A 27,552-nucleotide genomic window follows, 5' to 3' on the forward strand; every position below is an offset into this window, starting at 1 on the left:
CCTTCCTGCAATAGTGTCTCTGGAATCTGAATAAACAGATTCTAGAAGTGACAACACTAACACGATTCCATTACAACGAAATCGGTTTTACAAAAAAATTACTTTTGACCTACTTTTAGAGATCTTGGGTGTACATAATTTATCTTGTTCTGTGTTGAGAAAATTAAATTAGACTAACATAAAATGTGTTCCACTGACCTGTTCAGATCAAATATTTAAGAAATTAAACACACACATATGTAGAAACACCATACAAGCACACATGTATGCCTAGAGCTCTATATAAATTCCAGCTGATGGCTTACAATAAAGTCACATGGCCGGGTAGCGATTGAAGACTGCGCTCCGTAACACAATTACAGAGAATATTTCCCATTAATCCATAAACTGAAAGACACAATATTTTAAGTGTAATGCGTATTAAAACGACGACAAACACACTGTATATAAAAATGTTACTTTACAATACCGTTCGTTGTAAAATTTCTCAGTCAACTTGAAGATATGTCACAGAAGTAGAAACTCACCTAAAATTAGAAACAAACAGTAAAAAATTACATTAGTTCGTTGAAGAAAACATAATGTCATGGACGTTTGAACATTTTGGAATAAAAGAAGACTGATTCAGACATATTGGTTCCTTGAAAATAACAATAAGATAAATACAAGTCACACACACACACACACACACGTGTATGTGTGTGTATGTATGTGTGTGTATGTATATATATATATATATATATATATATATATATATATAAACAAAGAGAAAATATTTAAAACCGACACAGAGTGTTACACATGTATATCGTGTCTAATTTTAGTTTACTCAGAAGGTATTTTGAAGGATAAAAATAGATTCCATTACGTTTCTTTGTGTGCGCGCGCGTGCGCACGTTAATGTACGGCTACCTTTGATAGGTCACTTAGTGTCGAATTTGTGCTGAGATAATATCTCTTATGGACTTATATTTATTGAGCAGTTTATTTTACTTCTTTCTCCTGTTTGTCGATCTGTTTCCCCACGAGAATTGTAGCTGTAACACAATGGTCCAGCCTTGCCACTTTCGGTCATAGAATTACATTATGTTTTCTCGTTTCTGTGGAGTATTCAACCACTTCCATTAAAAAAAAAGATAGGGCATTCAGCTCATCTAATAACTAAATGCTCATCGTCGATACAGAGGGAAAACCCAGTATCTGATTCACAGTGAGGCTAAATAAATTAGTTTAAACGAAATTCGGTTTATATTTTATGTATTAACAGCAATGGCTTGGCTAAATCGTCAGAACTTCAGGCCAAATGGTTTGCTGTTTTATTCCGGTTTTTCATGTTCTGATTTCAAATCCAGTCAACTTTGCCTTTCATCCTGTTGTTGTCAATAAAATAATCTGTCAGTTAAATGTATTGATTTTATTGTTTGAGAGAATCAATTGTTCGACCCTTCACCAAAATAGACTCGAAAAATTCATTAAATTACGCAACAAACAGGGTTTCAGTCGGTGGGTCTAAAAGGTTTAGCATGGAACATGTCATCTGTGAAAAGTCTGGGAGTTCGTGATGTGTATTTTGTGAAATCATCCTCAAATAATTTTAGCGAAGGGCAGAATTTTATCGACAGCAAATCTCTTGTCGAGCGAGCAGCAACGTTTAAACATCAATGGTTGATGTGTCAATTGATAAAGGGGGGATGAATTGGTTCAGCTTCAAATCCTGCAGGCAATTTATCCGCCATATTGAACAAATTAATGTACATACAGCGAAATATGTTTACGATATAATCTGATTTCCTTTCATTAGCAAACGGATAAACAGATTTTATTGCTTCACGTGAGTTACCAAGAGAAGTCTCTTTGCGCATGTCTCAGCACGTGTATTTTAAAACACTTAGTCTATGCTTTCGGAAATCAAACTGATAATGTTTCCGGAAGTAGATTTAACTCGATTTATTGAAATATTTAATAAAATAGTTTTTTCGTTTGTAACTGAAATGTTAACTTTTCGATAAATAACAATATTACGGACAATTGAATAGAACCGAGCCGGATTATGCAATGCCACGGATGTTTCCTTGCAAAGAAAATAAATACAAGTTTCAGGTTAGCTAGACAACGTTTCGAGTAAATGGACATTATTATGTATTATGATTGATAAAAGAAACTTGTCCTCCATGCAACCAGAAACATCTTAGCAATATCGTTGTACATAAAAAAAAAAACAAAGTAAAATAATTTGACAGTTTTTAATTTGCTGATGATGCCAGGGAAATATGTATATTTTATGTAGTTGTTGGTTGTGACTGGCCAGAAAGTCACCATTGGTTTCATGCCATTAACTGTTCTTAGCAAAACAGACACTTCACCAGACCCGCTTGCCGGAAGCACATAACCTCTATATTAAAGAAGATAACAAACTGGCCGATTCTTTACGCTTCCCGGTCGCAGAATGCATCGCAGTAGGCCACGTCGCGGTTTGTCTTTTATAGTTGCCCCGCTTTGTGGATTTACATAACCACGAAAGATGCTATCTTTACGGACATAGAATTAGATTCTTATCTCCATTAGTAAAGAGGTCATGCATCATCTCCAGCCAACGGGTCTGATGAATCGACTATCATATTACTAAGGGTAATAACAGACTTGAAACCAACGGTTAGTTTCTAACCCTAACCCTAACCCTAACCAACGATTCCATAAAATATTGCAGCTCAAAAGAGTTTTAGTCTGATTTGGGGGGGGGGGACTTATGTACAACTGAGCTGGTGTGGCTATGTGGTAAGAAGTTTACTTCTCAACCATATGGTACCGGATTCAGTCCCACTGCATGGGACCTTGATCAAAAGTCTACAAAAGTTTTGTACAGTGGATATAGTAGACGGAAACCGAAAACAAGCCCGTCATATATGTATGTGTGTGTGTCTGTGTGTATTTCTTTCCCACTACCGCTTGACAACTGGAGTTGTTGTGTTAACATCTCCGTAACTTAACGGTTCAGCAAAAGCGCTCGATAAAATAAGTACCGGGTTTCAAAAAATGTCTTGAGGTCGATTAGTTCGACTAAAAGTCTTTAAGGCGATATCCCAGAATGATCGCAGGATGTTGCAACAGTGACTGAAAGGGCGAATATTTCGTGTTTGGTACGTCACTTTCAGATGCGCCTTCAACGAAACTCTCGGCATTTGAGTCGCTGTTGTAACTTCCTGACAATTAAAAATAATCAAATACATGTATACATAAAGATAGATAGATGGATGTATAGACAGACAGATAAAACGATAGATTGACAGACAGGTAGACAGATGGATATATATATATATATATATATATATATATATATATATATATATATATATACACACATACATACTCACAGGTATATATGTGCGTAAGTGTGTGTATAAGTGTGCGTGTGTGTTTGCATGAGTGCTCAAAACTCTGTGGATGTAAACAATGGGTCTAAATGTAAAATAAACAAGTCCAAGGAACCAATGGAGAATGGTAAGTAATGGCTTTCTAGCAGGAGATTACAATCGACTTGAGATACTTGTCCTAGTTTAAACTTGCTGCAAGCGACAGCAGTAGCAACATTGACAACAGCACATACAACAACAACAACAACAACACACATACAACAACAACAACAACACATATATATATATATATATATATATATATATATATATATATATATATATTAAGAGGGAGAGAGAGAGAGTGAGAGAAGGAAACAAATGAAACTGGAAGAGAGTGAAAGCCTTTGCATTGGGGAAAGGGATATTGTGCGTGTGAGCCGAGGTAAGTTCCGATTTCTTAAGTACTGACATGTTGCCGCAGGAAAAGAGAGAAAAGATGGGAACCGAACGAAATAACTAAATACTATTTACTTGTTCTGTTGTAAATACCTATAAGAAAAAAAACCCTACCATCTATAGGAAAACACATTCAGATCTCACACCACCATTCTACTGTACGTGTATATATATATATATATATATATATATATATATATAATCGGTTATTTGTCAGAAGCCAAAAAAACAAAACAAACAATTTTTCTCTGCACTGTATTGAGTAAATTTTCTCTTATTCGATGTAGACAATATACACACACAAAACGCATATGTGTGCGTGTGTATGTATGTATGTATATATATATATGTGCATCTGTAAAGAAATACATATGGCTTTTGTATATATTTGTATATATAAATACGTAAATATATTCGCAGAGTATTTCTCCAACGTTATCTTCTCAATCTCGATATTGTTATTCCATTAAGCCAACACTTTTTCACAGTTTCTCATTATCTTTATGAAAATATCCGTTTTTATGTGGATGGTGGTGCAGACCACATCATAACCACCACCATTAGCATCATCATTGCTATCCCACCACCACCACCACCACCACCACCTCACCTACCATCCTCATCACCATCATTATCATCACCACCACCACCACCACCCTCATTATTATATTCATCGTCACCTTCACCACTTCTGCCATCATCTTCTTTATCGCCACCACCACCTCCACCATCATCATCTCCATTACCATAATTACAATACTAATTTTCATCCTTCTCAAAAGCATAATTATCAAAATGATAATTATAATCCTTATCGTTATCACATTCATCTCAACCGTGATCTCTCCCTTCATCCTTTGCTTTTTCCTCATCAGCCATGCTCCCTCTCTTCAATACACTTATTTCCTTCGATAACCCTAACCCTAACCCTAACCCTTAACCAATAAGCAAACCCACGCCATTCGGCCTACAACTGCAAATCAGACTTTTGATGAGGAGAATTGAGAAACCTAAAAAACGTAGAAAACCAGATGAGAAATCCTTAAAGCTTTATCTGTGTTTCTATATCGGGACTTTCATGTTGGAATCTGTCATCTCGTTGGTTAGAAACTAGCAAATCATCCATTGATTGCTATCTGGTTGCTATTATCTCATTGGTTTGATTGGTTAAGAACTATCGCTACCTTTGTGTTCATGGTGTTTCATAGGAAAATTTAACAGGTCATACGATTGAAGAGATTCAAAAGTAGATTTACCTTTTCAAGCATATAATAATAATAATAATAATAATAATAATAATAATAATGATAATAATAATAATAATAATAATAATTAGTAGTAGTAGTAGTAGTAGTAGTAGTAGTAGTAGTAGTAGTATTTAAAAAGTGGACTGCTACACAGCAAGAGTGTTGAAAGAGAAGCCGCAGAACGAAACATCAGATGTTAATTGAAAAAGTAATCAACACAAATTGCAAGAGAAGACATACAAATCTGAGTATGGTGTGGATTGATCATCGTAAAGCACAAGACATGATGTCATGCTCTTGGATAGCAAAAACTATGGAAATGTTTGGAGTAACAGAATATAAGAGATGTCTTATATGGAATAGAATGAAATGTTGGACAACTGAATTGACGGCAGAGAATCTAGGATTAGGGGAAGTGAAAATAAGGAGAGGAATCTTCCAGCTGGACAGTATCTCTCCACCAATATTTGCGCTGGGAATGATCGCCTTGATTGAAATACTGCAAAAGACAAAATTGGGGTATGGCCTGGGAAGTGATAATGGAAATCTTAACTACCCGCTATTCATGGATGACTTACAAAAGAGGGGCAGAACTGGACAGCGTAGTCCGGTCTGTGTAAGATTTTCTCAGATGATATCACGATGGTGTTTTGACTTTCAAAATGTGTTATGATGGTGATGAGACGAGGAAAGCTTGAAAGGACAAAAGGCAATATGTATGCCAAGTGGTGAAATGATGAAGGCGATTGGACCTGAATCCAGATATAAATACCTGGGAATACCTGAGGCAGTTGGAATTAAACATAATGAAAGAAAACAAAGAGTACCTACTTTGAACACGTTTGTTAACTTTACACGCAGAAGGGCTGGATATGATTTCAGGAAATTTAATTGCTAAACCTATCAGGGTGGAACAACCAAATACACTCTCCGTTACTGGTTTGTTATAGAAGAAACCACAGTTGTAAGAATACAAGAGAAAGAAGTCAACCTTCAGTTACGCAAATTTATTTGTTAGAAAGAAAGGTTAATGTTCTCATCGGTTTGGTTTCTATGACAAGGAGGATGTGACTATTTTATTGACAAATGTTGCATATTGTAGCATGGGTGACATGGGATAATCTTTCAGTTCTGAAAAATTCAAAAGCTTAAAAAATCAGTTAATTATCGGAGAAAGATTTATTAATTTTGGATTCAGTTGTAAAATCTAGATACAAAGTAGAAGACATATGTTAGCCTTGCATTGTTGCAGAAATTAAATATGGCAGAGGTTGTAAAATTATAAAAAACATTATATAATTTCATAAAGATAATCATCTCTGTTGTCTGTCTCACTGTTTTAGAATTGAATGCGTTAAACCCTGAAAAGGAACGTTCGAAATGACATGCATCCTTTTCTACAGATATGGAAAAGTGTTGAAGGATGGGGGGCGGCGGTCATAGAAAACTGATGTTACTGGAAGCGTCCCAGTAGGGACAAATGTGCCGTACAACACAGAACGGAAACAAAGAATAAAGAATCGATTCTAGCTCTCCGTTTTCTTGAATAAGATATCAGTTTCTGGGGAGATAAGAACAGAAGTGTTGTGGTTTATTCCCATGACTATATTTATAATTTATAACAATATTTACAGCGTGTATACAAACATACATACATGCATATCGATGTTTTGGGGAGAATCATATAAATCATTCCCAACTGGATGAGATAAGACATGTTTCCCGATACTTCGAAGATAAAATGGCATCACTCATTTGTTGATTGTATGGTTTATCACAAATTCTGAATGTAACCACGACACTTCAACTTGAATAATTGAGCGACAAAAACATTACCAAACAAACACAAACACACACACACACACACACACCTTAATGGCGTGGTGTCATTTGTATTTTGAATTCTGGTTGAAGAGTGTAGATCTCTGTCAGCAGGAAAACGTGGGGACCAGAGAAGTAACAAAGTATGTATATATATGTGTGTGTGTGTGTGTGTGTGTGTGTGTGTGTGTGTGTGTTTGTAAGAATACAAGAGAAAGAAGTCAACCTTCAGTAACGCAACTTGTGTGTGTGTGTGTGGGGGGGGGGTAAATGGTGTTCCTTTACCAGGCCGCTTCGTGCAATATTGGAACCTAAAATGTGAAGCGAATGTACATTCATTTATCGACTGCTATGAATGAATATTAAGGATATTAAGAGGAACATTGAACGCAATATGTCGACTACTTGGGAGGATTTGAAACGAAACCCATCAATTATTATTTACAGCAATATCAATGAATCACATTTCTGAATAAAAAAAAATGCGCTTACTGTGTTTTTCCCTATTTCTATTATAAATAATATTTTAGTTAGCATTCCTGACAAAAACCCATCTGATGTGAAAGCAGTAAAACCGATAATGCATTTAGATTTTGCAATTAGAAAACTCAGAAGACCAGTGTTATTAGCGATTTGGAAAAAGATATAGAAGTGGATAAAGAACCGAGTTGGTCAACTAAATCCTATCAAAAGTGAGTTTTGTGACATCGAAAACAAATGAATTCATTAGAATTAATTATTCAAATGGAGAAATGCGAATTTTTGTTCTTTATGAGCGATAAAATTGTTTTTAGTTTCAGTAACTATTTTATTCTGAATGAATCTGATTTGTGAAAAAGAGCTGTACTGGGATCAAATAATAATTGTTTGTATGGACAACCTAAGATCAATAATGGAACAAAGAATATATATATATATATATATATATATATATACAATTGAAGAAATGGGAGTCAAGAAGAAGGAGTACGGTTGTACATTTTTTTGACTCCAACTTCTTCAATTTTATATCCACACAAGACGAATACCCAAATTTAAACTTGGAAGAATATGTATATAATACTACTACCGATACTACTGGGTAAGTCTAAAGGTGGACGAGCTTTACACTGTACTCTACCAAGTTCCTAACGGAATATATATATATTCAAAACTGATGGACTGTTTTGAATAGACAATAATTACAGTTATATGTGTGTGTGTATATATATATATATATATGTATATATATACATAAAATAGAAAAGCTACCACAAAAATAATTGGCTAGTGTTTAGATAAGCGTCCGTACGTTATAGACAGTCATTATAAAGGCCGCAACGTATAAACAAGCTGTCAGGTGTTTGTGGGTCAATGATTTGGTTTGTAACATCAAGTTATTAGATTTTAGTATAAATTTAGTGAGTCCATTGTGGGTTGTGATTCAGGAGAGAGTTAGCTTAGTTCTTTATTTTGGTAACTTGCATGTAATAGCTTCTGCTGGAGTTATTCTGGAGTCGAACAAAATAGAGCTGCACTGGGCAGTTGTAAAACGGCGATGTTTAAATATATAACCAGACTGTTTTGATGCTATTCCTATTTACGGAACTGCGACAAAATAGCCCCGCAAAACTCGCTACTTTTTATATATATATATATGTATGTGTGTGTGTGTGTGTGTGTGTGTGTGTGTGTGTGTGTGTGTGTGTGTGTGTGTGTGTGTGTGTGTGTGTGTGTGTGTGTGTGTGTGTGTGTGTGTGTGTGTGTGTGTGTGTGTGTGTGTGTGTGTGTGTGTGTGTGTGTGTGTGTGTGTGTGTGTGTGTGTGTGTGTGTGTGTGTGTGTGTGTGTGTGTGTGTGTGTGTGTGTGTGTGTGTGTGTGTGTTTGTGCATATTTGCATCTATCAATCTGCATATATTTAGAGATACATACACAACACACTCAGTCACACACACACTACACATACATTTAAATATATATATATATATATATATATATATATATATATATATATATATATATATATATAAATACATACATACATATGTGTGTGTGTGTGTGTGTATATACTCTACCTATAGACACACGCAAAAGACACATTAATAGACGTATGTATGTATATGTGAGCCAGAGAGAGAAAGAGAAATAAAGAGATACGAACTGTATCTAAGAAAAACAAAATACAGATAAAAAGCTGGCGATAAGCAAGCATATATATACGTATATATATATATATATATATATATATATATATATATATATATAGGGAGAGAGAGAGAGGGAACAGAGGATGAAGAGAGAGAAGTACTAAGATAAATAGCAAAGCAGACAGAGAGGCTGACAACTAAAAACATGAAGAATAAAATCAGGTACAAAAAAGGTAAAACATAAAAATAAATAATGTTGAATGAAATCCATTAATTGTTTAAAGAGAGGAAATTTTTGAAATATGTATTTAATGGGATTAAGTATTGATTAAAGTTACGTGAGTGTCCCATTTGTTGAATCTTGGTATTCCTTGCGGGAAAAGACGAGAATAGCAGTTCCAATCTCCTCAGCGTTTCATTGAAATTACTAACGTAATAACTGTGTAGTTTTCCATGGCCGAACTAAAGGAATATTTATTAAATCTGAAACTCATCCGCATAGACATTACACCAGTATTTCACTCTCACTCACAAAGTTCATTTCCTTGTTACTTGGAGTTTTTTTGTCATTAAACTTTTATGCAACTTTCATGACTTGCCTTGATGCGAAATATTATATATATAATAAGGCAGAATACTAAACTGAAAGCATATTTTAATATAGGTGTGCATAAGGAGAATTAAAAAGGATTTCTAACCGGCTTTCATTGCATGGCAAATTTTCAAGAAGAGGGAAAATGAAAATAATGTTTTTTACAAAAATATAAAAAATATTTTAAAAATAAATATACCATTACATTATATAGTCTTTGTGTTTTTAAAGTTCAATGGTAATCCATGTAGATAATTGTTAGATAGATTAGGATGCATGGAATTATGAATGGTGCTGTGTTTAAAAAAGGCTGAGAGTTTATGTGTTAAACAGGAAGTGTGGTGTCAAAACAGGAAGTGTGTGTAAGGGAAGACAATTCTGTGGGTTTTGTACTCTTTAGTTGGAGTTCTGGACTCTTTGTCAACAGGAAGTTTATGTCTGTTCTTAGAGAAACAAGAAGTAAATTTATATGTATTTCAATGGGTAGGCGAGAGAAGGGAATATGGTCACCGAGGAGTTTGTATGTTAAGAAGCGTTTGGAATTTCTCTATAAAAAGATACTCCTTGTTGATTCTTTCTTGTGTAGAGATTCTGTCTTTATATATATATATATATATTAGTCAGGCAATGGTACCCTTTCTGAGGTAAATCAAATCCAAAGCGGTGTCCCCTAGAGAGCTGTTATGGAGCCATTACTGTTCATAATAGCCCTCTTAGACATGCTCACGGTCACTCGGACAACCACCGTCACTAGCTATGCCGATGATACAAAATCATCACAGTCTATAAATAGCCAAGGTTATGTATGCCACAAGCTTACAGCGGGACCTGAATTTGATATACAAGTGGGCCGAACTAAACAACATGCAGTTTGATGCTGGAAAATTTCAAGCACTGCACTGTCAAGTCACGAATACGGTCCAATCTACATTTACAGGACCCGAAGGCACTACAATCCCAGAGTGACAGGCAGTGAAAGACTTGGGGATCAGTATGTGCAATGACGCATCATTTTATATGCACATTAGCAAGATGGCAGCAAAGTGAAGACAACTGGCAGGATGGATACTGAGGTCCTTCAAGACAAGAGACCCCGTGGAGAACCTTTGTTCTCAGCCGCCTGGACTACTGCTCCCATTTCTGGTTACCACATGGTGGTGATCCTATACAGGACGGTGCTACTGTTGTTTTTAGCCCCAGGAAGATATCTCTTCCAGCTGTCCAGCGACACACAGTCTGTGTCCGATTAGTATTTGCAAGGGAGGGTCATCGCTCCCATTTCTAGCCTTACGTGATACACACAGACGCGAGTTTCGGGGTGGTTACCCGTCTTCAATGTGTGTTGTATGTATGTATATTGAAATAATTTCACGCAAAAATTTATGATGGTTTAGCACTCTATCCAAATGATGACATCTGCTTCGACCTCTTAACCTTTGAAAAACTGACTGAGATCTATATCAACGATCTATTTTTATAAATCGATCGATAAATGATATTTTAAAACATTAAAGATTTCTAATTCTAATTTTTGAAAATATGTAATGTCAGACTATTTCATTACAACGTTAATTATCTAAGATAAAAATATAAAAAATCAATATAACTAATGGATTAGATTTCCGAAATTGCAACTAATTAATTAATTAATTAAAGTATGAGTGTTGAAGAAAATGCATTGACCTGTGTTGTCCTGTTTGGCTAAAAATGTCATTTTACATCTGATTGGCACTGAGAGACTTTCACATCAAATTAATCACGTTTTTTTTTATATAAAAAAAAAGATAAGACAAGCATAATTTCATTCACAGTTGTTGATGGTTGTTCCAAAGCAAAAGAACGCACTCCAGCCGTGACGTTCTCGTCGTTTGGGGTTTCATACATAATGTATCAAGGATCACTGCCCATTATTTTATTTTTCAGTACGTATGATGTTAGAGGTGCATTGACAAGTTATTTCTAGCAAAACAAGTAACCACGTAGAGGCTGCCACACTGGTTCGGCGTTCGATTAGTGTTTGACGTATACACACACACTCACATGTATATAGATAACATGGATAGAGCACATTCGACCAGAGATTTTCTACATGATGACTGATCAGGATCCCCCACTACTTCTACGACTGATGTATATACTATGGCTGTACCACAAAACACTGCAGCTATTCAGATTCCGTTCAACAATTCCAACAGAATCTCAGTGTTCGTGGAATCGGTAGAGCGTAGAGGAAAAGGCTTTATCATATTTCTTCCGATGCTTTACATCCTTAGTTCAAATCCTGTCGAAACTTTAACTGCTACCTTGGTGGGGCTCGATAAAACAAAGAAACAGCCAAGCGTTGGAGTTGACGTAACTGATTAATCCGTCTCTATTTGAAATTAATGACTTTTTGCCTGAATTAAAAACCATTTTCGATAAAAGGTACCAGAATTTCACATGAGGCAAAAATTTGAAATTTAAATTCATAAAATTTAAGAAATAAGGAAACAGTTTCTCATTGAATTGAAAAATGTTTTATAATTTTATAAAATTAACGTTTTAAAAATTAAAACTAAAACATGAAAATAAAAGTCACCAATAATAACTATTTGGATTTAAATTGTGGAAAACTGAGAGATTTTGTAAAAACGGGGTGGTTTGTAAATGAGCTTTTTATATCATGAATCAATAAGAATTACGAATTTTTAATTGCTGATTAGGGATTTTTATGTCTTTATAATAATTTTGGTTCATGTATTCGCTTGTAACTGATTTTCTTTATTAAACCATAAGACCTTGACGAATTAATTCGTTAAGCTTGTTCATTACTTTGTGTTGTTATTCATTGGATAATAATAGGATAGGAGAATAATGGAATATATATTCTGTCGTTAACTCATTTTAATAAATCTATGACAGAAGATTTGAATAACCACCGATGGGTGGAACCGTTTAGAACACTAAGTTAACTAATTCCTTGAGTGTATAACATGGTAGATTGGAATTATACTGGATGCCCATCACACACACACACACACACACACACACACACACACACACACACACATATATATATATATATATATATATATATATATATAGTGTATCATCATCATCATCATCATCGTTTAACGTCCGCTTTCCATGCTAGCATGGGTTGGACGATTTGACTGAGGACTGGTGAAACCGGATGGCAACACCAGGCTCCAGTCTGATTTGGCAGAGTTTCTACAGCTGGATGCCCTTCCTAACGCCAACCACTCAGAGAGTGTAGTGGGTGCTTTTACGTGTCACCCGCACGAAAACGGCCACGCTCGAAATGGTGTCTTTTATGTGCCACCCGCACAAGCCAGTCCAGGGGCACTGGCAACGATCTCGCTCGAAAATCCTACAGGAGCCAGTCAGGCGGTACTGGCAACGGCCACGCTCAAAATGGTGCATCTCATGTGCCACCCGCACAAGAACCAGTCCAGGGGCACTGGCAACGATCTTACTTGGCTTGCCGGGTCTTCTCACGCACAGCCCATTTCCAAAGGTCTCGGTCCGTAGTCATCGCCTCGGTGAGGCCCAATGTACGAAGGTCTTGCCTCACCACCTCAGCCCAGGTCTTCCTGGGCCTACCTCTTCCACGGGTTCCCTCAACTGTTAGGGTGTGGCACTTTTTCACGCAGCTATCCTCCTCCATTCTCACCACATGTCCATACCAGCGCAATCGTCTCTCTTGCACGCCACAACTGATGCTTCTAATGTTCAGCTTTTCTCTCAAGATACTTACACTCTGACGGGTATTCACATTGACATTACACATATGTATATATATATATATATAGTGTATATATATATATATATAGTGTATATATATATATATAGTGTATATATATATATATAGTGTATATATATATATATATATATATATAGTGTATATATATATATATATATAGTGTATATATATATATATATATATATAGTGTATATATATATATATATATATATAGTGTATATATATATATATATATATAGTGTATATATATATATATATATATAGTGTATATATATATATATATATATAGTGTATATATATATATATATATAGTGTATATATATATATATATATATAGTGTATATATATATATATATATATAGTGTATATATATATATATATATATAGTGTATATATATATATATATATATAGTGTATATATATATATATATATATAGTGTATATATATATATATATATATATAGTGTATATATATATATATATATATAGTGTATATATATATATATATATATAGTGTATATATATATATATATATATATATATATATAGTGTATATATATATATATATATATATATATATATAGTGTATATATATATATATATATATATATATATATAGTGTATATATATATATATATATATATATATATATATAGTGTATATATATATATATATATATATAGTGTATATATATATATATATATATATATATAGTGTATATATATATATATATATATATATATATATATAGTGTATATATATATATATATATATATATAGTGTATATATATATATATATATATATAGTGTATATATATATATATATATATATATAGTGTATATATATATATATATATATATATAGTGTATATATATATATATATATATATATATATATATATATATATATATATATATATATATTATAAAACATACACATAAACCGATCTTTCCACCAGTGTATGTGGCTGTATTCTTTAGAAACATCGACAGAAACAAAGTATATTATGAAAAATATTTCCCGGTTTCAAACTTCATTCTATTTGTTGACACCAATAAAATGGAGGCTTTTAATAATAATGATAAAAAAAAAAAACATGGAGCTTTTTGCTTTATCACTGACATTTCATTCGACGAGGGGAAAGGAATATGTGATAGATGATCTCATCAGAAATCGTCATTCCAATTTTAAACATGAACGAGAGCTGAAGAACTGGAATCGATATCATTGTAACAGAATATTTTGAGAAGAGAGATCAGTGTAGAAAGCAGGAGACATTTGTTGATATAATTAGATATTTATTTTAAAACTGAGAAATCTGATTAGCGGACAGATTAAAGTACATCCCTGTGACAAAAACAACTCTAGATCAGGCTGCCTCACCATAACGTCAGCATGTCGAGTATAATCGGATGTGTCATTTTGTCAGCAGTGCAGCCATAAATAACTCTACAGTTGCCGCCATCGAGACACCGATTACCTTTCTAAACGAGAGACGTTTGTCTGAGAGGACGGCAACGAAACTAAAAGAAATCAATTCCAAATTAGTGCTTACAGTGAGTCATAAGAATAAAACTTCTTTCAAAATATGGACCTCGGAGAATGAAAATAGCAGAGCAACATATTGAATCAATACTGCAAGCTGTCTGCCTTTTAGAAATAAAGTTTTATCCGGAATTATTTACATATAAACTTAACACAGTCACAATTATTATAGAAATCCGATGTACTTAAGTGACAGATGTTTTGGGATGTTACTACAAGTGACTTGCTGGATTATAAACGTGTGAGAAAATAATTTTCTTTCAAGTAATTCTATCCCCTTCACAGAAACCACACCGCTTCCCACACATACTTACGCAAAGTAATGTTTTTCTGAACACAAGTTAGAGTACTCCATACAATGTCAAATATAAAATATATTAAACAGCTCCTACAGGTTATTGGTCTACTCTGCGTAACATAATAAAAGTGTTGGGTCAAAAACTCGGATTTGTTCATTCTTCGTTGTTCCAATATTGTCTGGCCATAAAACAAAGAATAAGCCAGAACTGGGTACAAGAAAATGGACAAACCGTTGTGTCAAAAACAAGCCTCTACAGAATTTCAATAGAATTTTTTTACTATTATGTGATGGAACATTTTCTAAACATTGACAACAACTTGAGAATGGATTTACCATAAACACCGATTTCTTAATTTCGATTTTATCAATAAATTCATGAAGTGCAGTTCAATTAGAAAGGATTTCTGCAAGGGGTTTGTACAAATTCTCCAAGCCTTCCACTTTTTTTGTAACACATTTACCGTGAAATCTCTTTGATTACAATGAAATCCCGGAATCATTCAAATTGAATGGTATATTGATTTCAATAGAATTTATAGATCTGTTATTGATTAGGAAAGGGAACAACAGATAGAAATGCCACCGGCAGCAGCAAAGCTTCCAGTTTTATTTAAATTACAAAACATCCGGTTGTAAATACTAACGAACAATTCTAAAAAATCATAAAATCTAGAATTGCTTTGAGGATTCTTTGTTCTGGGCCCAGGAGAAGTGTTGTCTCTTTTATGTGTTGTCCCTTTTCATGTGTAACACCCTCCCCACTGCTTGAAATCCAACCAAATTTACTACAAGAATTAAAACCGAAAAAAAATAAATAAACGATTAATTTTGCAGTTTTTTCTGGTAGTGTTAAGAATCTACCCGGATTCAATTATTAGATACCCTTCTGCGATTGTACAGTTCATGTGTATATGCACACACACACCCTTGTATATAGAACAAGACACAAACACACGATATTATTCTACACATTTCCCGTGTACAAAGTTTACTAATAAGGTATTAGAGGAGAAAACCCTCAAAACTGCCACATAGTGGTAGAGAACACGAAAAGAAAGGTGGTTGCCAAGCAATCCGCTTAACCGCCTGTCATTTCTGTTGTGTCTGTAGGGAGGATTTTGTGTAGGAGTTTTGACAGAACCTCGCTTTAGTATGATAAGCAATTGACATGGATGAGAAAAGTAAAACTAATCTCATTTAAAATAAAGCATCTGCTCTTAGGTGTTATTTTATGTTGTGCTACATATAGCTTTGATACTTAGTAAGATGAAATAAAACACTCGATATATATCGATCACTTTTGACTGGGCACAATGCCAATTATTTCAGGGAGAGAAATATGTGTGATTAATTAGATATAACTTTGTATCTTACATAGACAACACAGACCACATCCAGACCCAAACCAGTCGACTGATAGAGAGACAAATCATTGAGAGACACGATTTAATCCCTATTACACTCCAACTTTTCTGCCGCTGCTATAATAGTGTATAGTCCTCGGAACTTAATTGGTTACGTCTCGTCTCCTTGTAAAGTCTTTTGATTTAGTCGATTTCCCTCGTTCCATCACGTGCATTGTTTCTAACATTGCACACCAAACACCATGCGATTTGCCCAGTCCTTCTTCTCTACAAGAACTCACATGTTTCCTTGCAGACGTCTTTCTTTACAATATCAATGTCACCAATGGCAGAATTCTTGATGTTGCAATTTGTCTAGACTCAGGTGAAAAAAGTACGAGCACATCAAGGTATGCACTTTACATATATATATATATATATATATATATATATATATAGTATATACACGGTGAAATTTGAAATATTGATGGTCATTCGTCTCTCACTCTCTCTCATATATGAGAGAGAGAGAGAAGAATGACAACCAATATTTCAAATTTCAACGCGATCAACTTCTCCTTTCATGACTCCGAGGTCGACAGAATAAAATACTAGCGTCGATAATATCGAACGTTTACTTATCCACTTTAAACTGCCTAAATCAGGAATCACTTTTTTTCCGTTTGGCGTGCCAAAGGTTCTGCCAACTCACCACCTTAATAAAAATAACAGTGATTTCAAATTTTAGCATAAGGATGGCTTATGTCGTCGATCAAATCGATCTCAGTCCTCAACTGGTATTTATTTTATTGACTCCGATAGCAGTAGTAGTAGTAGCTTCAGCAGTACTGGTAATAATCTCCCTTCACACCACTGATAAAGGATGTTCGCAGTGAGACTGAGATGATCGTAATTTCAAATACTCATTCCCAAGGAATAATATCAATAAATATCACCAAGTAATTAATAAAAGAAATTCGATCTGATTTCTGAGTAAAAGCTGGTCAGTGATGGTGACTGACCACATAGTAGAATGGTTCAACTGCACAATATAAGAAATCCGCTGATCGAAATAATCCACAATTTTTTAAAAAATGTGTTGTAAACAGAATTGTTTCATTACATTTATATAAATATTTCTACAACGTGACATCGATATTTCAGCAAAGCGTGTAGTCGCTAAGTTTCAATACAGAAGCAATATATAGACACAAACACGTACCTACATACATACATACGTACACACACACTTCTTTCAGTTTAACGTGAAGTTATGCAACATGTTTTTGTGAAAAATAAACATCTTTGAACCTGAAATACTTAATTTTAGACCGAATTTAAGTGGAATTATATTTTCGCGAGACAATTAAGCTGAATCTTAACATCTCAGTTAAAATATATTCTCCGGAAACTTTCTGTCGTTGTTGGCCTTATCTCATTTAAATGGCGTCATCTCGTGAAATGACGCTAGTTTGATAAGATGACAGCAGAAGTTAAAAGCTAGTAAACAGCTTACGTTTAACTCGGTTGACATGACTAATTTCAAATTTTAAGAAGCGTCTGAAATACTGTGCTCAGCTCAGAATAAATATGCTTCATTCAATAATGGAACTTGAAAGAAACTCTAACATCCAACAAATATATTAAAAAAAAGAAAAGGGAGTTGACAGAGAGACACTTTATTGTCTGCACTGTCTACAAAGCTTTCGCTTGTGATTTCGAGAAAACATTGATTGAGAGATAAAAGACTTTTCAATATTATGTTTGTATATTTTATTAAATAAATTTATTTGTTGTTGGTTTTCTTGCCAGAGAAGAATAAACAACAACAGAGGATCGACTCCTGGGACTTATCCTTTTCACCATTCAATAGAACAAAATGATTGATTCATCGGTTGTTTTCATCTTCATTGGTTATACAATTCCATTTTGCATAAAAAACATGTTTCAAATCTTGATTTTTTTTAATGATCTCTACAAGGTATCGATACATTGTTTAATTGCTCAGAGACGGAAACCTAACATCGATGACCTTCCGCGCAACCTCCGGTACAGGTCGAAGGAGGACAGGATATTGTCCTCAGAGTAGACACCTGATCGAGATGCTTAGAGGAGACGGGGCTCCAGAGAAAGAATCAAGGTATCAGGGAATGATGTTGAATTGAATAAGGGATTAAATACCTACGCTAGAATTCTGCACATTTTCTGTTCGCTAAATCTCATTCACAACTGTTTCGGTCGTTCAAAGTTATAAAAGAAAACATTTAACCAACGTGCCACGCAGCTAAATTGAACCAGAAACGTAGCAGCTACGAAGCGAAATTGTTAGTCACACGATCATTGATTGGATCCACCAAAGCTTGTGAATTGCATCGAATGAACGAAAGGTAAAGTTGACCCAAACAGAACTGAAGCTTAAAATTACAATAACGTGCATAAACACACACACACACACACACACACATACATACATGCACACAATGAATGTGGGTGATGGTTATAAGGTAGAAGAACAAATAGTGACACAGCGTGTGTAATCGATGGTGACAAGGAGATCGGAACACAGACAAATCAGTGTTAAAGTGTGCAAGACGAGGTGACATAGAAATAAGAGAAGAGAGATATAAAGAGATCCGATCAAGAAAGTCTGCTTTATAAGTCCCAGTGAGATGACAAGAAATCTGTTTAAACAATGCATCTGTCAACAGAGGAAAGTACCTCGAGCAAAACCTGGAATCCTTTTATTGAATAAGTGCCATCTCTTTAGCCGTAAACCAGTAAACTAATATAAACAGATTTATCTCTTTCGCTGTGTTCAATGCAACGGATTAATTTTCTACAGAAGAACAGTGTAAACCTAAAAGTTATACATTTCAGTGATGTCTGTTGAAATGGCTCCGTGGTTAAGAAAACAAGAAACGCTTCATAACCAACTGGTTCTGTTGGCTGCACTCTGCTATGCTGTCTTCTATTACAGACCGAGATAGATCAGAACGTTCTGAAATAAATTTGGAAACTGTGTTGAACACTGTTGCAAGGATTATTCCCATAGTGAAGTTAATCCATCTCTTGATTTAAGATCACATTCATATTGCCAATAGAGTTCGATGATTTTATTGAAATCCATTCTACTGATTTTATTCGACGCAAGCGATTACCAGTTACCCTTTGACAACACCGCGCGCACACACGCACAAACAACGTTGTTGAAGAAGCGTCCGGGTCTCTCTTAACAGAAGATATTTACTAAAAATATAACTTAACAAAGATTGCTGCATTAAAATTGTGGAGTCCGGAATTGAAAAACAAAAACCCCAATAGTTTACAAGTATGCCGATAATTTATTATCCTTCTAGAATTGAATTCGTCTGCTACAACTACGAAATGATATCCAGATATAACAATCCAATCTACTTTGGTCTTAAGTAAGCTTCTGAAGTTAGCATCAAAACGAATACATTAATATTGATCAGTGAACCGCGAGTTAATAAAACAATAATAACTTCAGACAATCCTTCAGGGGAATCAATCACGAATGTCCTCGTTCTGTACAACAAAAGAGATTAATTCTGCACCAGCTAAGTGAAACATAGGTCATTGCAAGATTAAATGTTCAGAAGATTATTATTGGAGGCGATGCAGACCTCTAATAAAGCTTCAGGGATACGATTATATACATATATATACATACACATAAATTACGTGTATATATATATATATATATATATATGTGCGTGTGCGTGTGTGTGTGTGTGTGTGTGTGTGTGTGAATCAAACGCACAGACACAACAGTATTGATTAGCACTTTATCTTGACTAATAAGAACCAACGCCGGCCGTACTGTGTTCTCTGTTATCTTTGTTTGAAAGGAATGTAGCCTTAAAACAAGACAGAGATCGTTATTAGAGAAGATGAGTCAAACATCCTATTTCTCTTTCTGCGTGTGTATGTGTATAATATATATATATATATATATATATATTATACACATACACACGCAGAAAGTGTATTATATATACATATATATATATATGCGTGTACATATATATATATATATATATGCGTGTATACATATTTGTGTGTATATATATATGTATATATATATAAATATATATATGTACACCAGTAACCAAAGACACTATTGCTGATTAAATGTGATTAAAAAAATTAAGTAAACTTGGATAAATCTTCAATTTTTAAAGAATGCAAAGCATTTTAACAAACCAATAAACTGGACTATCCATATTTGCCTCTCGTTATTCAATTATTTATTCCTCGTATACAAGATTTTAGCAACGTATTGTATGGCTTAAGATACGAACGTGAAGATAGAAACCCATTTTTAAAATGGAAAAAAATGTTTGTGAGGAGAAAGGCTTTTCTTTTTTTTCTAAATTTTCCTGGTTTTAAAAAACAAGAAAGAATATTTACGTGAAAATGTTTAGAATGTTAATTCTGACAGTTATAATAGTCTTGGGAAGCATAAATATTTTTGAAATTTACAATCTGACAACTATAATTCTAAATTACATACATTGGTTGATAAAAATTTATATATACACATATATACATACATACATACACATACACACACACACACACACACACACACACACACACACACACACACACACATATATATATATATAATGGTGTAGAGAAGCAGCCGCAGTAAGGGACTATCTACCGTAAATCTATCTCTTAGGGTTGGTACTGTGAAAAACGATGACCTGAAATGCTGGTGTTAAAGGTAACATTGTATGTTTTGTTGGTTGCAATTATAAACACAAATTGAAACGATAACTATAAACTGCAAAATGGAAAAAGATTTCGAAAATAAAACACTGAGTATTTTATGTAGAGACTTAAAGAGAAAGGTGAGACATTAAGACACGTTTCGAACAAAATGTTTTTCTTCCGATCCCTAAGTTAGCTGGTCTTGTTCTCTTGATTTTTCTGCAAATAAATATTAGCACGTACTTAAGTATGTATACGTGCATACAAATATATTTATAGATGCCATAATTGTAACACATACGTTAAACAACTGACTCACTAAATCCTCCATTTATTTAATGTCAAATTCTGACAACATTTTCCACGAAGCATTTAATACAAAGTGATTCGTTTTGCTGGATATGATAGATTAGTTTTAGAAAAACTGATAACGTGGATGCCCTTCAAATGAAGCTAATTAGAAAGAACATTATCAATATATCTGCTCATCTAGATGACAATATCTTGCTTTAATCTATATTAGTTCTGTGGCTAAAGACATATATGATATTTATCCATATAGTGATATGAAACCCAGTCTAAATTAGGCCTCAGGAACGTGTTCAGGCATTCTTGGAATTTTCAGTTGCCTCTCTTGTAGAATTTTTTTTTATTTCTATTTCGCACTCTTTAATCAATCAACAAATCCTCACACATCAATCGCTGTTCACAGCTGGATTTAGTGCCGCTTATGAGTTTTTTTTAGATCGAAACACAATACCAACGTGTATTTATTCTCTTTACATTTCTGCATCATCTCTCGCCCCCGCTCTCTCAACACACACAGATACATATGTACACACGCACGCACACACACATATATATAATGTATTATTCATACACACACGCATATACATACACACACACACACACACACACACACACACACACACACATATATATATATAGTGTCTTATTCATACAAATATTCATGAATGAAGACACCTACACAAAAAGACTGCAGCCATATTTAGTGGTTTTACAAGTGAATCCACTGACCAGTTCAATGTCTCTTTTCACACTCACCGACCATTCACAGTAACATAGAAAAGCAGCAAGATAATGTCCAACCTGTTTTCTTTGTCATCTAATTAGTTAAATCTTGGATTCATCAATAATTTACCAGACAAAAGTAATGAGATGATAAATCGAAGTAAGAAAGGTAACTCCAATTGGTTATTGATGTTGCTGTTCTTTAGTGTCAGGTCGAACTTGATCGAGCAGAAATACAAAGGTTTTCCATAGTGACCATCTATCTTTTCCTCACAATACATTATCCAGTGTTCGTTATTTAAGACAGCGTCCTGTGAGTTGAGGGAAATTCGGCTGTTATTTCTCGCAAGTTAGGAGACTATGTAAAGACTCTAATAAACAACGGTCAAATCTCGCTCAAATTCTTATAAAATTCATTGTAATGTTTAAGAGGGGATAGTCTCATGTGAAATAGCTGTGGTAATAGGTCGACGCGATCAAAACAGACCTGGGGTTATACAACATCAGCATCCACCACCAGATTTTAGGTCATCACAAGCGCACAGAAACAAACTGCTTAGACACACAGACAGACAGACAGACAGACAGACACACGTTTTTATTTAAGCGACAATGCAAGCGAGAAAAAACGTACTGAAAACGTAGACTATTTGTGCTTAGAGTCAATGATCCATCCAATAACTGCTCAGAGTTTTATGCTTGTGTGACCATTCAGTCATTCTGAAAACTAATCAGAATGGTAGCGCATGCGTGTAAGTCAAACTTGTATTTCGAGAATGCATTTTCAACATTTGAAACAGAAATTCTTATACAAATACGTGGCCGTGTCGTAAGAAGCTTGCTTCTCGACCACATGGTTCGGGATTCAGTTCAACTGCGTGGCACCTTGAGCAAGGGTCTTCCACTATAAGGCCGACCAAGGTGGGAGTTATCTCGGCAAAGGACAAAATAATTGATTTGTTGTCGAAGGACTTCAAGAATATGTGATTAGGGAGGGATGAATATGACTCCCATATAAAAATATAGAATTGTAAAATTACAAAATATAGATATCTCTCAGTGGGTTAAAACTTGAGAAAGAGAATAATTGTTTCGTGTGAATAGTTAAATATTAATCCATTCTACTCCATGTCAAAGTGCATGGAAATATATTTTAAAATATGATCTGTGTTATTGTTGCAAAGTATGAGATCATAGTTGTCTGTTGATGGGTTAAACGAAGTCCGAATGTGAAGTGACAGTTTGAATAATACTGTATAAAGATATCGATTCATGAAATCCGACCATGATATCTTCTAGTGGACCAGGTGGTACTTGACGAAGCAGAGATATTTAGCAAAGTTCTCTGACTTGACATCTATACAGTGTGCAAATTTATTACGATCATTGAAAATAAAAAGCTTCTCAGATAAGCATGGCTCACAATTTTATGTCACATTTCTTTATTGTCTGTCTGTCTCGCGGATCTTTCACGTTACGTTGAAATCAGAAGAATCTATGAAACTTCAGAAATATTTGGATACTTTGTTGTAAACTTGAAGGAATATATATATATATATATATATATATATATGTGTGTGTGTGTGTGTATATATATATATATATATATAAATATACATATATACACACACATATATATATATGTATATATACACCAAATTCTCATTTTTGTAATTGTTTTCATTAAGTGAAATATCTATGTAACTTTCAAGGGAGAGAGAGAAAGAGAGAGAGAGAAAGAGAGAGAGAGAGAGAGAGAGAGAAAGAAAGAGAGAAAGAAAGAGAGAGAGAGAGAGAGAAAGAGAGAGATCCTCCATAGAAAGTTTTCAAAGAGAAGTTTCCGACGTGTCTTTTTCACTTTCATTTTTCAGGCTCCTTTTTTCGTCTCCGCTTTTCTTCTCGTTGCCGCGATCCAGACAGTATATTATTCTTTATGAAACAATAGGGAGTGCTTTCGAAAAACTAACGATATTTCACCCCCACCCCCACTCTACACGTTCTATTACTCTCAATTTGTCACGGCAAAACTTTCAAATCTTTTTTAATATTTGAATGTGAATGACGTTTTCTGAATGGCCTTAAATACCTACCATTGTCTGAAATATACTGGTATCTATTTCATGTTTATTCATTTGTTTTTAGCTAACTTTTATCTTTTCATCTGCTACCAATAAGATGTTTTTTTTATTTATTGATTGATTTTATTTTTATTCATGCATTCAACCAAACGCTTCCTTTTTGTTCGCTATTTGCATATGCTTAATAATGTTTTCTTGTTCCGTATTTCAAATTCTCTTCGAAGATCAGAGATGCAATACTCACAGATGGTGCACTCATAAACTATACATATATATATATATATATATATATATATATATATATATATATATACTTGCATATATATACATACATGCATACATACATATATATATACATATGCATATATACATACATATACACATACATACATACACACACACATATATATATACATACATATACATACATATATACATATATATACATACATATATATATACATACACATATATATACATACATATATATGCTTTAGATGCGAATGGTGGTTTATACGGCGCACTTTTTACAATCCTGTAAATAATAATAATAGTATTTTTATCTAAGCTTAAATCTTATGACTAAGGAAAGTAGTCTAATAAAGAGGCAAAGAAGCCCTCGACAGAAGAAAGAAGTCTTCCCTGTCCTACATAAATAGGGAAGCCTTTTTTCGGTCGAGGGCTTATATGCCCCTCTACTAGACTACTTTACTTAGTCGTTGCACGGTGATCGCAATAAGCTGTAAGCTTATATAAAATACCATTATTATTATCTACAGGATATATATATATATAATGTATGCATATTTCTGTATCATTATATGAATATTTTAGTACATATGATTATATATGACGGGGAGCGTGTGCGTAGGAATGTTAAGGAACCTAAACTGGATGTCATTATGCCTGAGTAACCTCGATCAATTTCAGTTATCGACAAAACCATCAAGCTATATTCCCTACTTCCGTTTAAAACACAACCCCAGACAAAAATAGTTGATTGAATTCAGTATTTCCCTGCCCCATTGTTATCTGCAAAAATGCAGGATTTGCTCTGAACCACCGATAAAAATATATACTGTACTCTCTGTGAGATATACAAATGTTTTTCTAATTTACTATTTCCGTTTTTTTTTATTGTCAGTATTAGTTCTATTCAAGGTTCTATTCATACATTTCTTATCTACCTCTAACGGAGATAGCACAATATTCTTTGTTTGCATTGCTTCAAGGCAGTGATATACTTTTCGATATATATACACGATCAATGGCAAAGGAACTGTTGGATGGTCGACGGCAACCATTCTATTGCGACTTAGAAGGACATGCGCACTCATTCATGTCTTATCGGTGTAAAATCATCTCCCGTGCATGTATTGAGTACATTTTTTAATAGCGTGCATTTCTAAATGAGGTCTATGCTTTTTCACAACTACACGGCCACCCAAAAGAAATAGAGAAACCGTCGAACATTTTGATACAAAGGACCGTCTAATACAACTGAAAAATACGTGCGTTTGAATATCTATCTATCTCTCTCTCTCTCTCTCTCTCTCTCTCTATCTATCTATCTATCTATCTATCTGTTTAACAATCTTTCACTCTCTCCCCTCTCTCTCTCTCTCTCAGATGTGCATATAAATATTGCAATGTTTGGTAGAAGCTGACATCCCTTAAAGATAGTCAAATTTATAACCCGATGCTATCTCTTGTTAATTATCATCACATGTGAAGGGGATACTTTCCCTAGCCTGCTCCATCATTAAAGTCTCCCTGCGTTTTCTGTCCGACCAAGTCGTCCAACCGGTTGGTCCACAAATTTCAGTTTAGGAGAGAAACGAAAAGGTAGAAGTTAGGGGCGAGAGTGAAAAAAATAGATAGAGAGAAGCAGAGAGCAAGAAAAAGAGAGAGAGAAAGAGATTCACGAGCAGGATGTACGTTATTACCCCATTATCTACATGTCTAACGTCGATCGTTGTAGTCTTGTTGAGTTGTTGTTTTTTATCCCATTCAATAATCCTCTTATTATGTTGTATTGTAATACAATGCAGTTTTCCTTTCACACTAATGTTCTTAATCTCATCTAGTTTTTTCATCACTTATTTACAAATCCTTTCGTCTTTCTCTCTTGCATTCAGTTTTACTTTCAATCTTCACTGCTACTCCTTCTCACGCCACCTTTTTCTTATTTTCTGTTTATATGATTTCTTCTGCGTTCTTTACTCATTTCTTATACAATTTGTCTGTCTACAAGTTCAAAGTAGCATACACTCAAACATACACAGGAAGACATATACACACCAAAACATACATTATATATATATATATATATATATATATATATATAATGTGTGTGTGTGTGTGTGTGTGTGTGTGTGTGTGTGCGTGCGTACAATTCATAACATACACACATTTACATATCTGCTCGTAAAGCCTATATATATATATATATATATATATATATATATATTATATACACATAAATATACACATATATACACATTGCACATGTTTACATACATAGACACGCAGAGATATATAAACCTTTAGCTGGTCACTTCTTTCGATTATTACCACCGCTTCCCCCCCCACCCCCCACCCCCACCGTTGCCCACTCAACGGCCGCCATCTTTGTTCTCAATACTTCAATTATCTCAACTCCTGAGATACACCATTTTATTCTGTTGATTTCATGTCTCACATCACCTACCTTTCTAACCCAACTCACGCTTGTTTTATGCTATTCTCTCTCTCTCTCTCTCTCTCTCTCTCTCTCTCTCTCTCAGTTCATACTCACTTTAAATTAGCAATCTTTTATTGATTATTTCTGTTTTTTTGTTGTGGTACTTCCCCTCCTTTCCCTAACACTTTCACTATCATGCACGGCCCAACATCATAACCCAACAATATGCTGTTTCGACCACTTCCTTTCCAAAACTTCCATTTCTTTTCAACTCTTGCTTATGTTATTCTAATGTATTTGCTTTAGATAAAAATCACTTTAATATCTACTGCGAGCACACACACACACACTGCACCAGACAGAAATAGAATCGTTTTCATCTCTCAGGTCAATTTTAACAGCAATGTCCGTGTGTGTGTGTGTGTTTGTGTGTGTGTGTGTGTGTGTGCGTGTGTGTGTGTGTGTATTCGCGAGC

At 34.3% G+C, this 27,552-nt stretch overlaps 1 protein-coding gene across 50 annotated transcripts in view; it reads right to left on the reverse strand.

Moving 5' to 3' along the window:
* The window catches only part of LOC106879088 (voltage-dependent calcium channel type A subunit alpha-1), a 676,127-nt gene that overhangs the window by 347,980 nt on the left and 300,595 nt on the right, over window positions 1–27,552 (reverse strand). Inside the window, exon 1 of one of the 50 annotated variants that reach the window (XM_089338753.1) lies at window positions 470–505. The exons of the other annotated variants lie outside the window; for them this stretch is intronic. The gene's annotated coding sequence lies outside the window, so the exon portion shown is untranslated. Of the gene's footprint in view, window positions 1–469; window positions 506–27,552 lie in introns of those variants that run through there. 50 annotated transcript variants of the gene reach the window in all.

This window comes from Octopus bimaculoides, chromosome 21 (genome assembly GCF_046866305.1).
Source record: "Octopus bimaculoides isolate indiv1 chromosome 21, ASM4686630v1, whole genome shotgun sequence".
Taxonomy (NCBI): domain Eukaryota; kingdom Metazoa; phylum Mollusca; class Cephalopoda; order Octopoda; family Octopodidae; genus Octopus; species Octopus bimaculoides.